This window comes from Anguilla rostrata, chromosome 16 (genome assembly GCF_018555375.3).
Source record: "Anguilla rostrata isolate EN2019 chromosome 16, ASM1855537v3, whole genome shotgun sequence".
In the NCBI taxonomy this organism is placed as follows: Eukaryota; Metazoa; Chordata; class Actinopteri; order Anguilliformes; family Anguillidae; genus Anguilla; species Anguilla rostrata.
In genome coordinates, this window is record NC_057948.1 from 1019399 (window position 1) to 1036747 (window position 17349).

At 43.0% G+C, this 17349-nt stretch overlaps 1 long non-coding RNA gene across 2 annotated transcripts; it reads right to left on the reverse strand.

The window, feature by feature from the left end:
- Positions 1-292: 292 nt before the first annotated feature.
- Positions 293-4955, reverse strand: LOC135242739 (uncharacterized). 2 transcript variants are annotated; one of them, XR_010326449.1, is made up of 2 exons: positions 4912-4955; positions 293-811 (listed from the first exon to the last, which is right to left on the reverse strand). It is a non-coding gene; the product is annotated as an uncharacterized LOC135242739 (long non-coding RNA). The 2 variants fall into 2 exon arrangements; XR_010326450.1 differs by lacking the exon at positions 4912-4955 and adding an exon at positions 4117-4253.
- Between the last annotated feature and the right edge of the window lie 12394 nt (positions 4956-17349).

The window sequence follows — 17349 nt, forward strand, 5'->3', positions numbered from 1 at the left end:
TTTTGGAGTTTCCAAATGGCCTTCCTGGCAACCAGCGTAGACATAGCTCAGAAAAAAACAATGCAGAACGCTCATTTTTGGTGGTATAGTCATCAAATTTGAACCAGGATTTGTTGCAGCAGGCATTGCAGCTGTGGCTGCATTGTGCTTTTAAGCCCACCAGGCACAGAGACAAGCATCTGTGTCAACTAAAAAAAAATTTAAGAAAGATTTACAGTAATTCTGACTTTTGGAAAACAAACCAATGGTTGCCTTTTGGAAGACATCAGGATTATGCCTGTAGTCAAAATGGTTCAAGAATAGTAACCATTTAATTTTAGGTATGTCATGTTCAGGCTTGTGTTTAAAAAGGGGGTGCTACACAAGGGGTTAAAAGTCGAGTCTCTCTCTCCCTCCGGTCCTGAGGTATCCAATCTCTTTGGGAGAGCTGCAGCCGTCCGATTGGCCAGGATGCCACGGGAAGATTACGCCTGTTCTGCTTTGGGGAATCTTCTGGAGAACACCTCCATGATTCACATTCTAACAACTTGAATGGAATTTAATTGAACGAATGAAATGAGTACAACATATTGTGCTGCAATTCACAACATATAATTTAGTTACATTTAATTTAAATGCATATCTGTTTTGCCTATCGGGTGACTGTTAAATAGACTGGCAGCAGTGGTGGTGGTGATGTCGTCTGGCAGATGGAGGTGCGTCACGTTTCTTGGGGGGCTGTAAGCTTTGCTCCTCTGCGTTCCCCAGGCTGTGGGTCATCTGGTGGTGTCAGGTGGCCAGGTTTTCCTTGAAGCGTGATTCTCATACCACACTGGAGGTGGGGGGGAGGGGGGGTAGATTGATTTATTTATGTTCTTACTGATGTGAGTCAGGCATTACTGACACAGAGTTACACTCACAATCTCCAGCCCTCCAAACACACATGGCCACTTTTTTTTGCTCATTCCAATTACCCTTCCGTGAATCAGACATTCCCTTTGCCAGGGCCCAGACTGATCATAGGCTTTCCACTGCTTTCTGTGTCTTGAGAAGCAATTAAGTCTTCCCCAGACTCCCCTATCAATGACTCTAACTACCACACTGACCATCCTTACACAGCAAAAATATGTAATTTCCGCCTTATAAGAGGATCCAGTGTATTGGAATTCTTGATGAGGAAGGCTCATTTGATAATATTTTTAGCATTTACTTGAACTACCTATGGTATGAATACTTGACACTGATTTCCTTTTGAAACAAGAAACTCATATATATGGAAAGTTCTAAATATTTTAATTTGAACTGAGTGCATTTTGAACTAAATGTACTGAATAAGGCATGGAAATATATGTAAAATATACCGAGTATTGCTGCTTTGGAATATATCTGAATATAACCAACAGAATGTGTGATTGATCTGCAAGTATCGGATATTGAAAAATATATAGGAGTACTTTTATATTCACATGCACTCTTCAATATATTGCAGCATATGTTCAAATACATGGCAATATATTTTTGCTGCATAAGGCCAATAATAACATTGGCCATTTGTATATGTTAGCTCATAGGTTAGTGGCCCAATCCTCTGCTGTGGTCACATAGAAAGGACAGTGTATGGGATAGTTACTGTGCATCAGAAGCACAGAATCTGGTCTGAGGTACGCAGTGGGGCACCATTTCAGGTTGTCAGCAAGTGGGGGTTGTGAACTTTGAACTCTGAACCCTTCCATCATCATCGCAAAAGCCCACAGCTGGATTCACAACCATAAAACACCTTTTTCTGTCACACAGACTCACTTTTGTCTCACAAGAAAATCTTAAATAGATCTCTCTGATTCAGACTGAAAGATTCTGCCAGAATGTGTAAATAATCCTCCAGCGAAAAGCCCTGGGTAGGGCCAGTCTATACAAGTCAAGTCAAGTCAAAGTTTATTTATATAGCACATTCACAACAACCACAGCTGACCAAAGTGCTTGAACAGGCTTAAAATACCAAAAATGAATGGTAGAACCCAAAGCTGTCTTCTTTAATGAAAAAGCGGGCGATCCTCCGATTTAACCCAGGGAAGGTAATAACGTGCCAACCTCTTAGATTCCCCCTGCAGACGTGTGGATGCAACGCGAGGCAGCCGTAAGATGGCGCTGAAATCCAGATCAACGCACTGGGTCCCCCTACACCACCGCCTTAACTGTGCTTCCCCCTACACCACCACCTTAACTGAGCGCCCCCCTACACCACCGCCTTAACTGAGAGACCCCCTACACCACCACCTTAACTGAGCGTCCCCCTACACCACCTCCTTAACTGAGCGTCCCCCTACACCACCGCCTTAACTGAGCGTCCCCCTACACCACCGCCTTAACTGAGCGTCCCCCTACACCACCACCTTAACTGAGCGTCCCCCTACACCACCGCCTTAACTGAGCGCCCCCCTACACCACCGCCTTAACTGAGCGTCCCCCTACACCACCGCCTTAACTGAGCGTCCCCCTACACCACCGCCTTAACTGAGAGTCCCCCTACACCACCGCCTTAACTGAGCGTCCCCCTACACCACCGCCTTAACTGAGCGTCCCCCTACACCACCGCCTTAACTGTGCTTCCCCCTACACCACCGCCTTAACTGTGCTTCTCCCTACACCACCGCCTTAACTGAGCGTCCCCCTACACCATCTCCTTAACTGAGCGTCCCCCTACACCACCACCTTAACTGAGCGTCCCCCTACACCACCACCTTAACTGAGCGTCCCCCTACACCACCACCTTAACTGTGCTTCCCCCTACACCACCACCTTAACTGTGCTACCCCCTACACCACCACCTTAACTGAGAATCCCCCTACACCACCACCTTAACTGAGCGTCCCCCTACACCACCACCTTAACTGTGCTTCCCCCTACACCACCACCTTAACTGTGAATCCCCCTACACCACCTCCTTAACTGAGCGTCCCCCTACACCACCACCTTAACTGTGCTTCCCCTACACCACCACCTTAACTGTGCTTCCCCCTACACCACCACCTTAACTGAGAATCCCCCTACACCACCTCCTTAACTGAGCGTCCCCCTACACCACCACCTTAACTGAGCGTCCCCCTACACCACCGCCTTAACTGAGCGTCCCCCTACACCACCGCCTTAACTGAGCGTCCCCCTACACCACCGCCTTAACTGAGCTTCCCCCTACACCACCACCTTAACTGTGCTTCCCCCTACACCACCGCCTTAACTGAGCGTCCCCCTACACCACCACCTTAACTGAGCGCCCCCCTACACCACCGCCTTAACTGAGAGACCCCTACACCACCACCTTAACTGAGCGTCCCCCTACACCACCTCCTTACTTGAGCGTCCCCTACACCACCGCCTTAACTGAGCGTCCCCCTACACCACCGCCTTAACTGAGCGTCCCCCCTACACCACCGCCTTAACTGAGCGCCCCCTACACCACCGCCTTAACTGAGCGTCCCCCTACACCACCACCTTATCTGAGCTTCCCCCTACACCACCATCTTAACTGTGCTTCCCCCTACACCACCACCTTAACTGAGCGTCCCCCTACGCCACCAGCTTCTGCGTCCCCCTACACCACCACCTTAACTGAGCGTCCCCCTACACCACCACCTTAACTGAGCATCCCCCTACACCACCACCTTCTGCAATGCGATGCACAGCCCTGGTTCCCATTTGGTCTTGTTTTCGTTGGTTTGGTGGAGCTGGACGGCCTGTTCTGGGCTGACATGGCACAGAACCCTCACCTAATAAAACCTCAGGTCATCTATTATAAGGTCTGCAGTTGCTGTTATGGTGATTGGTTTAGTCAAGGAGGACAATAAAGGAATAACCTGATTGTCTCGGTTTGTGTCCTCTGTTTACCTATTGTTTGGCTTTGTTAAACACCAGGAATGTTAAAAGACTATATTTGTAAGCAAATTCTTGGAAGGGCATTTGGTTTCCGTTTAAAGGACTGAAGCCCTGCTTTCCAGGAGCCTGGAGAAGGGTCGCATTTCTCAGATTTAGTATTTTGATACATTACATTGTGACGGATTGAATTATATGCTTATTGTGATTGTGTATAGCCAGGATAGAATTTACTAGTAAAGAGGACCTGGAGGAAAGTCTGCTCCAGACCTGCACAGCTCAATTCCTGGAAGTTAGGGGTGTGTTCTGGCTTAATTTTCCGAAGAGTTGTATACTCCGCTGCTGGTTCACTTCTGTATCAGATCACAATGAAACCTTTTCACAGAGGATATATACGCAGTGTTCAGCTGTAGACCATGGCTTTATCAAAACTGTCAAATTAAATAAATGTTTGTGGTAATTAAATTAATTAATGAATTAAATAACTCATAGCAGAAGCTGACATGAAACCCCCACACGGATTGGGCTCATTGTGCACTGGTCTGTTGGGCATAAATCTGTGTGATCTGCTGAGGTCTTTTATCACATGCTCAATTACTTTGTACATAGTACTAGTCGGTACATAGAAGTACTTGGTACATAGTAGCATTTTGTTCATAATGTTTTACTTGCTGGCTTATGCCAGTGGATATATGATGTGGGGGTTGCAGGCTCAAATCTGCTCCTAGATCACAATGCCAGCATAAGATGCAGATCCAGTGGATCACAATGCCAGCATAAGATGCAGATCCAGTGGATCACAATGCCAGCATAAATGGTAAATGGACTGTATTTATATAGTGATTTTATCCAAAGCGCTTTACATTTGATGTCTCGCATAAGATGCAGATCCAGTGGATGAAACGGGTGGTAGACCATGTAGAATATGGCAAATCAGAGAGAATAAGCAGAGGAAAAATAAATGCGTGGTGCATCATTAAAAATGAAAAACACACAGGTGGAAAAACACAAGCGGAAACACACAGGCGGAAACACACAGGCGGAAACACAAGCACAAACACTCACATGAAACGCACAAGCAGGACCAAAGCGGGCAGATACATAGTCAGAAACAAAGTCAGAAACACAAGGAACCAGTACCCAAGTCAGGGAGACAAAGGACTTAAATAGACTGAAAACCAACAAGACACAGGAGGGCACAATTAACAATCAAACCAGGATAGGGAGGGTGGGAACAACGAGACACAGTCAGAAACAATAATAAAATAATTGAAAGCAATAATACAATTAACAGGGGAACGAGCAGGACACGAAACAGGCGGCCCAACAAGGAAAAACAGAGACAGAAACACAGAACCGTGACAGACAGCCTACTCTTTAACCATTACATTACATTACATTACATTACAGGCATTTGGCAGACGCTCTTATCCAGAGCGACGTACAACAAAGTGTATAACCATAACCAGGAACAAGTATGACGAAACCCCTAGAGAGAAGTACCGGTCCAAGTACAGGGAACAACCGCATAGTTCAACTTGGACCCTGATGGTTAAACTGATTAACACTAACAACGAGAACGGCAACATTACATTACATTACATTATAGGTATTTAGCTGACGCTCTTATCCAGAGCGACTTACAACAGAGTAACCAAACTCAGGATCAAGTCCGCTTAAGTCCATTGAACAACATGTAGATAAAAAGCCTTTACTATGATGCATACAATAAGGAAAAACAAGATAGTCTGAACAAAATTTTTTTTTTTTTTTTTTTATAGTTATGGGAGGGGGTTTAGGGAAGAGGAGAGAGGTACACAGAGAAGAGGTGCGTCTTGAGTTTCCGTTTGAAGGTGCTCAGACACTCTGCTGTTCTGACCTCCACTGGAAGATCGTTCCACCATCGTGGGGCCAGAACTGCAAAGAGTCGAGACCTTGTTGCTGCTCGTGTAGGGGGAGGAATCAGCCGCCCTGTAGTAGCCGATCGGAGCGATCTGGCCGGCTTGTAGGGTCTGATCATCTTCTGCAGATAACCAGGAGCTGACCCCTTGACTGCTTGGAAAGCAAGCACCAGTGTCTTAAACCGGATGCGAGCTTGCACTGGTAGCCAGTGGAGGGAGATGAGGAGGGGAGTGACGTGGGAGTCACGAGGGAGGTTGTAAACCAGACGTGCTGCTGCATTCTGGATGAGCTGAAGGGGTCTGGTGGCTGATGCTGGGAGGCCAGCCAGGAGGGAGTTGCAGTAGTCCAGACGTGACAGTATCATGGCCTGGACCAGGAGCTGTGTGGAATAATTGGTGAGGAGTGGTCTTATTCTGCGGATATTGTACAGGATGAACCTGCACGACCGGGTGGTTGCCGCGATATTCTCAGAGAGTGACAGCCTGTTGTCGAGCACAACTCCAAGATTTCGGGCACTCTGTGAAGGGTGTAGGGGAGTGTCTCCTAAAGAAATGGGGAGATGAGAAGTGGGAGAGGTAAGAGAAGGAATATGGAGAAGTTCCGTTTTGTTTGTGTTGAGCTTGAGCTGGTGTTTGGTCATCCAGCTCTGGATGTCACTCAGGCAGGCGGATATGCGATCGGAACGCAATCTATGGAACAACGCAATCTATGGAAAAATAAAAATAAATAAAAATACAAGTAGTCGTTAAGACAGGCGCATCAACTAAGTAACCTATGAAACAGCTGCCTAGTTACAACCCTAAGTTTAGTCATTTACAGGGGGGAAGGGAGGGATGGAGAGAGGTGCAGCCTGAAGAGGTGGGTCTTCAGTCGTCGTTTGAAATGGGTCACAGTCTCAGCTGTTCTGACCTCCACAGGGAGGTCATTCCACCATCGTGGGGCCAGAACAGACAGGAGACGTGTTCTGGAAGTGCAGGTGCGAAGAGGGGGAGGTGCTAGGCGTCCTGAGGTAGCAGAACGGAGGGATCTGGCTGGCATGTAGGGTTTGAATATCTTGTGAAGGTATGCTGGGGCTGATCCCTTGACTGCCTGGTATGCTAGGACCAATGTTTTGAATTTGATGCGAGCTATAACAGGCAGCCAGTGGAGGGTAGTGAGCAGGGGAGTTACGTGGGAGTGTCTGGGGGGGTTGAAGACCAGACGAGCCGCAGCATTCTGAATGAGCTGCAGGGGTCTGGTGGCAGATGCTGGTAGTCCAGCCAGAAGAGAGTTGCAGTAGTCCAGGCGGGATAGAACCATTGCTTGGACCAGGAGCTGGGTTGAGTAGGTGGTGAGAAAGGGGCGGATTCTGCGGATGTTGTATAGGAAAAATCTGCATGCCCGGGTTACTGCTGCAATGTTGTTGGAGAGGGACAGCCTGTTGTCCATCATCACTCCGAGATTCTTGGCGCAGGGTGACAATGTCACTACGGTGTCCCCTAAGGAAATGGAAAAGTCGAGGAGGGGAGAGGATAGAGCAGGAATAAAGATTAGCTCCGTCTTTCCTGGGTTGAGCTTCAGGTGGTGATTGTCCATCCAGCTCTGTATGTCCCTCAGGCAAGCGGAGATGCGGGCAGGGACCTGTGTGTCCGATGGGGAGAAGGAGTTTCATATTCATTGTTTTATTTCTAATCCAATATGCTGGAGTACAGAGACAAAAACACAAAAATTGTCCAAAATACTGTCCAAATACTTATGGACAACAGTGTAGATGTCGGAACTGTGTCTCACTTTACACATCATTATTCTGAGATGTGGGTTTCATTACAAGCCAACCTTTTTAACCCTCCTATTATCTTTGAGGTCAATTATCTTCCCCTTTCATGATGTGAATGGCTTTTTGTATTTTTATATATTGCTGTTGTGTTTTTATCTTTCCTCTTTAATTAATGGTAAAATTGATTGCCACTGTATAGCAGTCTGGTACTCTGTAAATGTCCACAAAATATAGCAAAGAGAAGGTCAAGGGACCTACAATACCATGGCTCTATAGGCAAGCTGCACTTATTTATACCAGGGCAGTGCACAATACAAAAAATAAAATAAAATAAAAATAATAATGTGATGCACGGTACCCAAGTACCCACAACATTGTTTTGCACTGTAGAGGATATAAAATAATACATAAACAAAAATAGCATAACAGACATTACAAAGTAATATTAGTATTAGTGATCATTCATTTATATTAATAACACATAAGTTTAACAGTATTTAGACGACTAATGGGGTATGAATCAAACACCTCACCACACTACTACCCAGTTTCACCTGAGCTTCAAAGACCATGAGATCACACAATAATGATGTCAGTGGTGCGATGATGTCAGCAATGTGATGATGTCAATGGTGTGATAATTTTGTGTCCAGACCCTTGGCATAAAATGACCAGACATGACTGTCCACGTCTCTGGACACACCGTGAAATTTCAGTCCATGAATTATCCGGTAATATTCCAGTCCAAAAATCACAGTTGAAATCATGGCTGACAACATATCAGTCATGTGACCACATCTGTGAACTGGAGATATGGTATATGGAAATTAAGGGTTTTTTCCTACCTTTTTTTCTTTTAATAATAATGGGCATAGGATTGTATGTTTTTAACTTTCATGTATAATGATTGTGTGCTTTATTATATCCATCACTCGTCTGCATGTATTCTGTTTAAGAATTTAGCTTGGTAGCAAATTTTGGGACAGCCAAGTGCACGGTCCCTGGCTAACAAACACTAACGCATAAATGACTAAATAAACGCTGTGTATTTGGACCAAGCAATAATGTTTTATGTTTTTTTTTTCTTCTTGTTTTAGCTCTGTATTCTACTATTTTAGATTCAAGACTAGGTAGAGAAAGCTCTCTTATACCAGCACTAAGGAAGAAATTGAACACACCTGACTGATCAGAAACACCTGTGAAGCCATTTGTGCCCTGACTCTGGGCGATTAACACACTCTCACAGTATAACCTGCCTATGGGCGATTAACACACTCACACAGTATAACCTGCCTATGGGCGATTAACACTTTCTCACAGTATAACCTGACTATGGGCGATTAACACACTCACACAGTATAACCTGACTCTGGGCGATTAACACACTCTCACAGTATAACCTGCCTATGGGCGATTAACACTCTCTCACAGTATAACCTGACTATGAGCGATTAACACACTCACACAGTATAACCTGACTATGGGCGATTAACACTCTCTCACAGTATGACCTGACTATGGGCGATTAACACACTCTCACAGTATGACCTGACTATGGGCGATTAACACACTCTCACAGTATGACCTGACTATGGGCGATTAACACACTCTCACAGTATAACCTGACTATGGGCGATTAACACTCTCTCACAGTATAACCTGCCTATGGGCGATTAACACACTCTCACAGTATAACCTGCCTGTAGCGATTAACACACTCTCACAGTATAACCTGACTATGGGTGATTAACACACTCATAATTTAACTTGCCTATGGGCCATTAACACAATCCCACAGTATAACTTGACTATTAGCGATAAACACACTTTCACAGCATAACACTATATGGCCATGCACAAAATGAGTTTCCATGGCCCAGCAGCGGTACACAAGTCTAAGATCTCCATGCGCAATGCCAATCATCAGCTGGAGTGGTGTAAATCACACCTCAATCTCCTCTGAAACTGTCCAAATTCATTCTCTGGAGTGATGAATCACGCTTCACTCTCTGGAAGCCTGATGGACGAATCTGGGTTTGGCGAAAGCCAGGATAACACTACCAGCCCAAATGCAGAGTGCCATCTGTACTGGCCCGACCATAAAGATTGGTGGAGGAGGAATAATGCTCTGGGGCTGTTTTTCATGGTTTTGGCTAGGCCCAAATGAAGGGAAATCTTCAAATGCTACAGCATACAATCGCATTCTAGAGAACTGCAGGCTTTCAACTTCATGTCAACAATTTGGTGAAGGCCCTTTCGTCTTTCAGTATGACAATGCCCCCGTTTACAAAATGAGTTCCATAAAGAAACGGCTTGCTGAGTTCAGTGGGGAAGAACTTGACTGGCCTGCACAGAGCTCTGACCTCAACCCCATCTAAGACCTTTGGGATGAATTGGAACGCCAACTGCGAGCCAGGCCTTATCACCTAACATCAGTGCCTGACCTCACTAATGCTCTTGTGGCTAAATGGAAGCGAACCCCCACAGGCATGTTTCAAAATCTAGTGGAAAGCCTTCCCAGAAGAGTGGAGGCTGTTATAGCAGCAAAGGGGGGACCAGCTCTATATTAATGCCCATGGTTTGGATTGAGATGCTCAACAAACACCTATTGGTGTGATGTTCCGGTGTCCACATACTTTTGGACTTGTAGCGTAACAAGCCGACCATCAACCATTATTTTTTGAAAAAGCCTGACAATGAGTAGTAACTTACGAACAGCAAAACTCAATCAACGCCTTTCTGCAGTTTTATTGATAGGATGGGAAAAGGCTTACTGTGTAATATATACAATAACCCCTTAAATAGAACATGAATGAGAATATATTATAATTCATTATCTCATATATTACAAACTATACATTGGCATGTATTACAAAATACATGTGGAGTCATCTACATATTCAAATATATTATTTTATATATTTTTTAGTATATGTCCATATATGTTTGTTCCATATTTTTATTTCTTTTTTTTAAAGATGTCTCAATATCGTTAATGATATCATTTTATCACATAAAATTAATTCAACTTTTAAAAAAAAGTATATATATTTTTCAGGTTTATTGGACAGGATAGTATAGAGAGACAGGAAGAACGTGGAACAGAGGGAGAGACATGCGAAAATGTTGTTTGATCAGACTCGAACCGCCGACGTTGTGGCTCGTAATGAGCTTGTGGGTAGTGCTCCACAGGCTGCGCCACGAGACATCCCCCTCAACTTATTTTTAGAAAAAAGAAGTTCTGGATCTTTAAAAAAATCTAAGATGATATATAATCATTTGCCATGTCAAATTAGGTTTGATGTTTAGGTCATTTTTGCACAATTTCCTGTCAAATTGTAGTGACCGTGGTGCAATAGGAAGGCTCACTGTTGTCACCGACACCTCAAACGGACTCATATGTAAAGGAGCCAGGTCCTCCTTAGCAATGCATCCAAGTATAATGCCCACTCAGCACCACTTCAAAGTTCTCAAACTGACACAATGAAAATGAATTCTAATATATCTAGAATATACTGTATTTTGAATGGAGGCAGTTCAAATCTGTTTTCAAAAACATGTGGATATATTGCCATTTCTGCTTAAATTAGTAATACTAGTAATGACAGAAATTAAATATTCTGAAAATACACTGCATTAGTGTATATTATCAGGATATTGCAGCACTTCATAATACATGGAGAAATATTCCTATTATTACCACATTTAGTTATTGCAATTTTTAAAAAACGCATTGCTGAGAGATAACTTTCTCATTATATTTTCAATTCCAAATATTTACAATACACTGTAGTATATTCCATTCTATAGGGGATATATAAACAGACTAAAATTGCTATATTTGTACATTTAAAGTGACAGTTCCATGTTTTATTTATTTTTTTAAGTTGGTGTTATGTCTTGATTTCTGTGGTGCATGTAAGTACATGTCACAAAAATTAGATGACCACAAAACAAAAAATGACAACTAAACAATATATTGGATTTTTCAATTAAGGAAAAACACATTTTTGTTGTAGTCATTCCTTTTATCCTGAAACCCCAACATGCCAGAAATGCAAATCCTCATGCTGCATCCTCAGAACACCGTTTTATGATAATCTTATGTGTCACTAATGCATTAATATCTCCAGACTTGAGTCCTAGTGAATGTTTTTGGGTTTGGCTTGATAGACGTATGGAATGGAGAGGTTAAGAGTCCATTGAACAGGCGGATGCTTGTGAAGCCTCTACAACAGGGCTGCACAGTGCATGTAATACATCTGTTTCAGGATTTCATGCCAGCTTCTATCAATCACTTGTTTGATCTGCATTTTTATACGGTCTCTAACTACAGCTGCAGACTGTAACTGTGTTTTTGATACAGTCTTTAACTACAGCTGCAGACTGTAACTGTGTTTTTGATACAGTCTTTAACTACAGCTGCAGAATGTAACTGTGTTTTTGATACAGTCTTTAACTACAGCTGCAGACTGTAACTGTGTTTTTGATACAGTCTCTAACTACAGCTGCAGATTGTAACTGTGTTTTTGATACAGTCTCTAACTACAGCTGCAGACTGTAACTGTGTTTTTGATACAGTCTTTAACTACAGCTGCAGACTGTAACTGTGTTTTTGATACAGTCTTTAACTACAGCTGCAGAATGTAACTGTGTTTTTGATACAGTCTTTAACTACAGCTGCAGACTGTAACTGTGTTTTTGATACAGTCTCTAACTACAGCTGCAGACTGTAACTGTGTTTTTGATACAGTCTCTAACTACAGCTGCAGATTGTAACTGTGTTTTTGATACAGTCTCTAACTACAGCTGCAGACTGTAACTGTGTTTTTGATACAGTCTCTAACTACAGCTGCAGACTGTAACTGTGTTTTTGATACAGTCTCTAACTACAGCTGCAGACTGTAACTGTGTTTTTGATACAGTCTTTAACTACAGCTGCAGACTGTAACTGTGTTTTTGATACAGTCTCTAACTACAGCTGCAGACTGTAACTGTGTTTTTGATACAGTCTCTAACTACAGCTGCAGACTGTAACTGTGTTTTTGATACAGTCTATAACTACAGCTGCAGACTGTAACTGTGTTTTTGATAGTCTTTAACTACAGCTGCAGATTGTAACTGTGTTTTTGATACAGTCTCTAACTACAGCTGCAGATTGTAACTGTGTTTCTGATACAGTCTCTAACTACAGCTGCAGACTGTAACTGTGTTTCTGATACATTCTCTAACTACAGCTGCAGATTGTAACTGTGTTTTTGATACAGTCTATAACTACAGCTGCAAACTGTAACTGTGTTTCTGATACAGTCTCTAACTACAGCTGCAGACTGTAACTGTGTTTTTGATACAGTCTTTAACTACAGCTGCAGACTGTAACTGTGTTTTTGATACAGTCTCTAACTACAGCTGCAGACTGTAACTGTGTTTTTGATACAGTCTATAACTACAGCTGCAGACTGTAACTGTGTTTTTGATACAGTCTCTAACTACAGCTGCAGACTGTAACTGTGTTTTTGATACAGTCTTTAACTACAGCTGCAGACTGTAACTGTGTTTTTGATACAGTCTCTAACTACAGCTGCAGATTGTAACTGTGTTTTTGATACAGTCTTTAACTACAGCTGCAGATTGTAACTGTGTTTTTGATACAGTCTCTAACTACAGCTGCAGACTGTAACTGTGTTTTTGATACAGTCTTTAACTACAGCTGCAGATTGTAACTGTGTTTTTGATACAGTCTCTAACTACAGCTGCAGACTGTATCTGTGTTTTTGATACAGTCTCTAACTACAGCTGCAGATTGTAACTGTGTTTCTGATACAGTCTCTAACTACAGCTGCAGACTGTAACTGTGTTTTTGATACAGTCTATAACTACAGCTGCAGATTGTAACTGTGTTTTTGATACAGTCTCTAACTACAGCTGCAGACTGTAACTGTGTTTTTGATCAGTCTTTAACTACAACTGCAGACTGTAACTGTGTTTTTGATACAGTCTCTAACTACAGCAGCATGTAAGCGGGGTACAGAGGAGAATGCACAGTCTGGCTCTTTCCTACAATGTCCCATATTGTGTGTATAGTGTGGCAATTAACTTTAGTCTACAGGTGGTTAATTGCAATAAAATAAAAACTGGCTTGTAGATTTCTGTCTGGGGTGCATGTTTTGCAGTTCTATGAAAGTGACTGCGTAGTGTGTGCAGGCAGGGGTGTAAGAGCTGTGTTGGAGACAGAAACCTCTGCACTGAGATCTGCAGTCGACTTACAGCAAGCTCAGCCTCTCTGAGCTTCCAGCGCAGTGCCTGACATCGCCAAATAAATCATTCAGAATACATTTTCAATGTCAATATGTAACACACTAACACCGCAGTCACTTCCTGTATATCCAGTACTTGCACCTTTGTGGTTCTCTTGTCCATACAAATGTAATCCAAAATGGCTCTTTCATATTCAGGTTGTTGTTGTTCTCTTGCTCTGACTACATTTTCAACTCAAACCAACATGTCTCTGCTAACCAACCAATCAAGCAAACCAACCAATCTGAAGAATGGGCCTTGGGGTGACATACATTGTGCTGTCTGAGCAGTGATAGGTTTCCTTACAAGTCAAGCAAGCTGTAGGATGAATTAGACAGGAGTGTTAGTTTTAAACCCAGCCCTGTGTGGGGTTTAGTTTTGCACTTCTCTATCAGGCAGCTCAGTGGGCAGCCTAGTTTGTTTGCAGCAGTGGCCTTTCAAATGATCAGAATAAAAGCCCCCAGTTGTGTAGTACAGTACACAACCTGATAATAATGGCAAATATTCAAAGAAAGTAGCATTTTACTGCGGCAAAGTCATTGGAGAACTGGACAAAAGAGTTCAATGTTCAACGTGAAAATAGTCTTTCCTTGGAAACCCTTGTTGAATTTGACAGCTTTCAGATATATGCACAGTCTTCTTTCCAGTGGAGGTGTAGTAGATGAACTGTGTAACATAATTTTGCAACTGGCAAATGTGGATTTTGTGAACTAAACAGCTAAAGTTATAAGTTACAAGGCGCTTTATACTTTTTTTTCTTCCATTTTTATATACATTATGTGTGGATCATTAATAATTTCTCACATATTTCATAGGTTTTGATACTTTAGTCTTGATGGTACACTTGTGCCCTTCAAATATTGCCAGCATCCATGCCTCTGCTGTGTGTTGCCAATGATAAGGCTTTATTTAAGATTAGTGTAAACTAGGCGAAAATGACCTTTTCTGCAAGTGGATATAAAGTTAACATAACAAGCTTGCTTGTAGCCAGCTAGCTAACTAGGGAACAATATTTTTATTTTATTATTTTATTTTACCTATATTTTACCAGGTTAGTCCCATTGAGATTAAAGTATCTTTTACAAGAGAGACTTGGCCCAAAAGTGCAACGCATTTAGTTTTAGACAACACAACATGAAAGCAGGCAAAAAGAACGAGGACAAGCAAAATGTGCAAAAAATACAATCAAAGCAATTAACCTTCCCTGATATATTTAGCTCTTTCGGAAGGCTCTTCCAGCCAGAGGGAGCGTGAAGGCCTGGATCAACCATAGGAAGAGCCCGTAACCTGTACGTGCCTTCACATTTCAGCTTCATATATCTGCATAAATAGGAGGGACGGTTCCCTAAAATAGCTTGATAATAAAAACATAACAATGACTAAGCCTTCGTATCGACAATGCCGGCCATTTAAGTAGTATAGAACAAAGAGTGCAATAATGTGTTAGGCCAACTAGAAATTAATCTCAAAGCCCCATGATACACAGTATCCAACGGGTGAAGACTGTGACTTCAGGCTTTCATGTGCAACAGATCACCATAATCAGGAGTGGGGATAAAAGAAGCAACAATCAGAATGTCTGGCATCAGAATTTAAAAAAGACTTTTTCCTAAAATAAAACCCCAACCTTAAATTTAACTGTAGATCAGTTGATAGATACTGTATCAGCAGATCACTGCTGACCGTGAGTGTGTTACATAAGGCAGTGTAATATACAGAATTCAAGCATGATACAATTTTACATTTTATTGTATCTTCTTACAACTATCAACACAGCAAATTATCAATAGAATACAAATACAAGCATTTCTTCAAATTGTTTTTTGAGCTAAATAACACTTTGAAGAGTAAGCTTCATCCCCGGAGAGGAGAGATTAGATGGGCAGAACGACCTTGATCATTGTTATGTTTCCACCCGTAGGGAAAAACACAACAATGTTCAAGAAGTTTTTCAGTAGGAGCACCAGCAAGGCTTTCAGGCTGAATGGCTTGACCAGTTCGATCTGGCCCTGGGAGAGTGGGCGTGTCCATTCTCTACACTAACCTCCTCTGCCATTCCGATGATTGGACGACGTTGTGTGAGTGACAAATTCTGGATCCCCCGTTGGGGCGCAGGAAAGTGCAGGGAAAGCAGACCCATTGAAATGTTGAACTAGATGAGCTGGTATCAATGTGCCTCGGTTCCCGCTGCTGGGACACTTTGCACAATAGCCCTTTGTCTGAGTCCCCATACCGATCCTCACTGCTTTAGGTTATTGTTACGGCTACACCACGGACACCTTTGTGTTCTTTGACCCTTCCCCTTTCCTTTCACCGGCTCATATTGTGCTTATGCATCTGAGCTTCTACACGGCTCAGCTTTAGGTATCGCTGAGCAGGTCGGACTTTCTGTTTTCACGATGCTGCCCTGATATTTTGGGATTGTTTACAAAGGGAAAAAAAAGCATTCAGAATAAAGGGAGGGGAGCAGGGTATAAGATAAGGTGTGCATCTCAAAGTTCATTTTCAACTGCTTCACTTCCAGGCATGAACGCACATTGAGAATCAAAAATCATTCCCATTTGCTAAGTCATTGTGTCTTGTGCCTTAATCAGTCTTTTTATGGTAATTTGAATTAAATGTGAATATAACATTATCAGAGTAGGCATTGGTATGAACCCTTTCCCCAATAATGTTGCTTCCTATCTCCCAAATGCTATCCCAAGCCTAACTAACTGTGTACTAGAGCCAGCCACTAACAGCCTGAAAGAGGCTCCTAACCTAGTTGAAAGTTGGGGGTGCAAACCCAAAGGACATGGGAAAAGACAGATGGTTTTAGATGGGTCAGAGTTCTGCGAATGTGTTGTTAGGTATATGGTGGACGGAAATTGTAATATGGTGCAGTGAAAATAAATAGGTGAATAGGGGAAAAAATAAGAGAGAGGGTGACACTCTGGAGCAGGGCCTTATCCTGGGCAATGGTCCATCCATTATCTAAACCTGCTCATCTTGGGAAGGGTCCATACATCATCTATACCCGCTTATCCTGGGCAGGGTCCATTCATAATCTATACCTGCTTATCCTGGGCAGGGTCCATCCATTATCTAAACCCGCTTATCCTGAGCAGGGTCCATCCATTATCTAAACCTGCTCATCTTGGGTAAGGTCCATCTGTTATCTATACCCGCTTATCCTGGGCAGGGTCCATCCATTATCTATACCCGCTTATCCTGGGCAGGGTCCATCCATTATCTATACTTGCTTATTTTGGTCAGGGTTGCAGGGGTGCTGGAGCCCATCCCAGCATGCATTGGGCGAGAGGTAGGCAGGTGAGGCAGGAATACACCCTAGACAGGTCGTCAATCTATCGCAGGGCACCACCATTAACCATTCACACACACCATTCACTGTCCAAAGGCATGCAGGCAGGCACACACACCATTCACTCACTCACTCATACCTATGGGAAATTTAGAGTCTCCAGTTAGCGTAACTGCATGTCTTTGGACTGTGGGAGAAAACCGGAGCAAGAGAAAAAGCTCTGACAGGACAAGGCAGTGCCACTCTG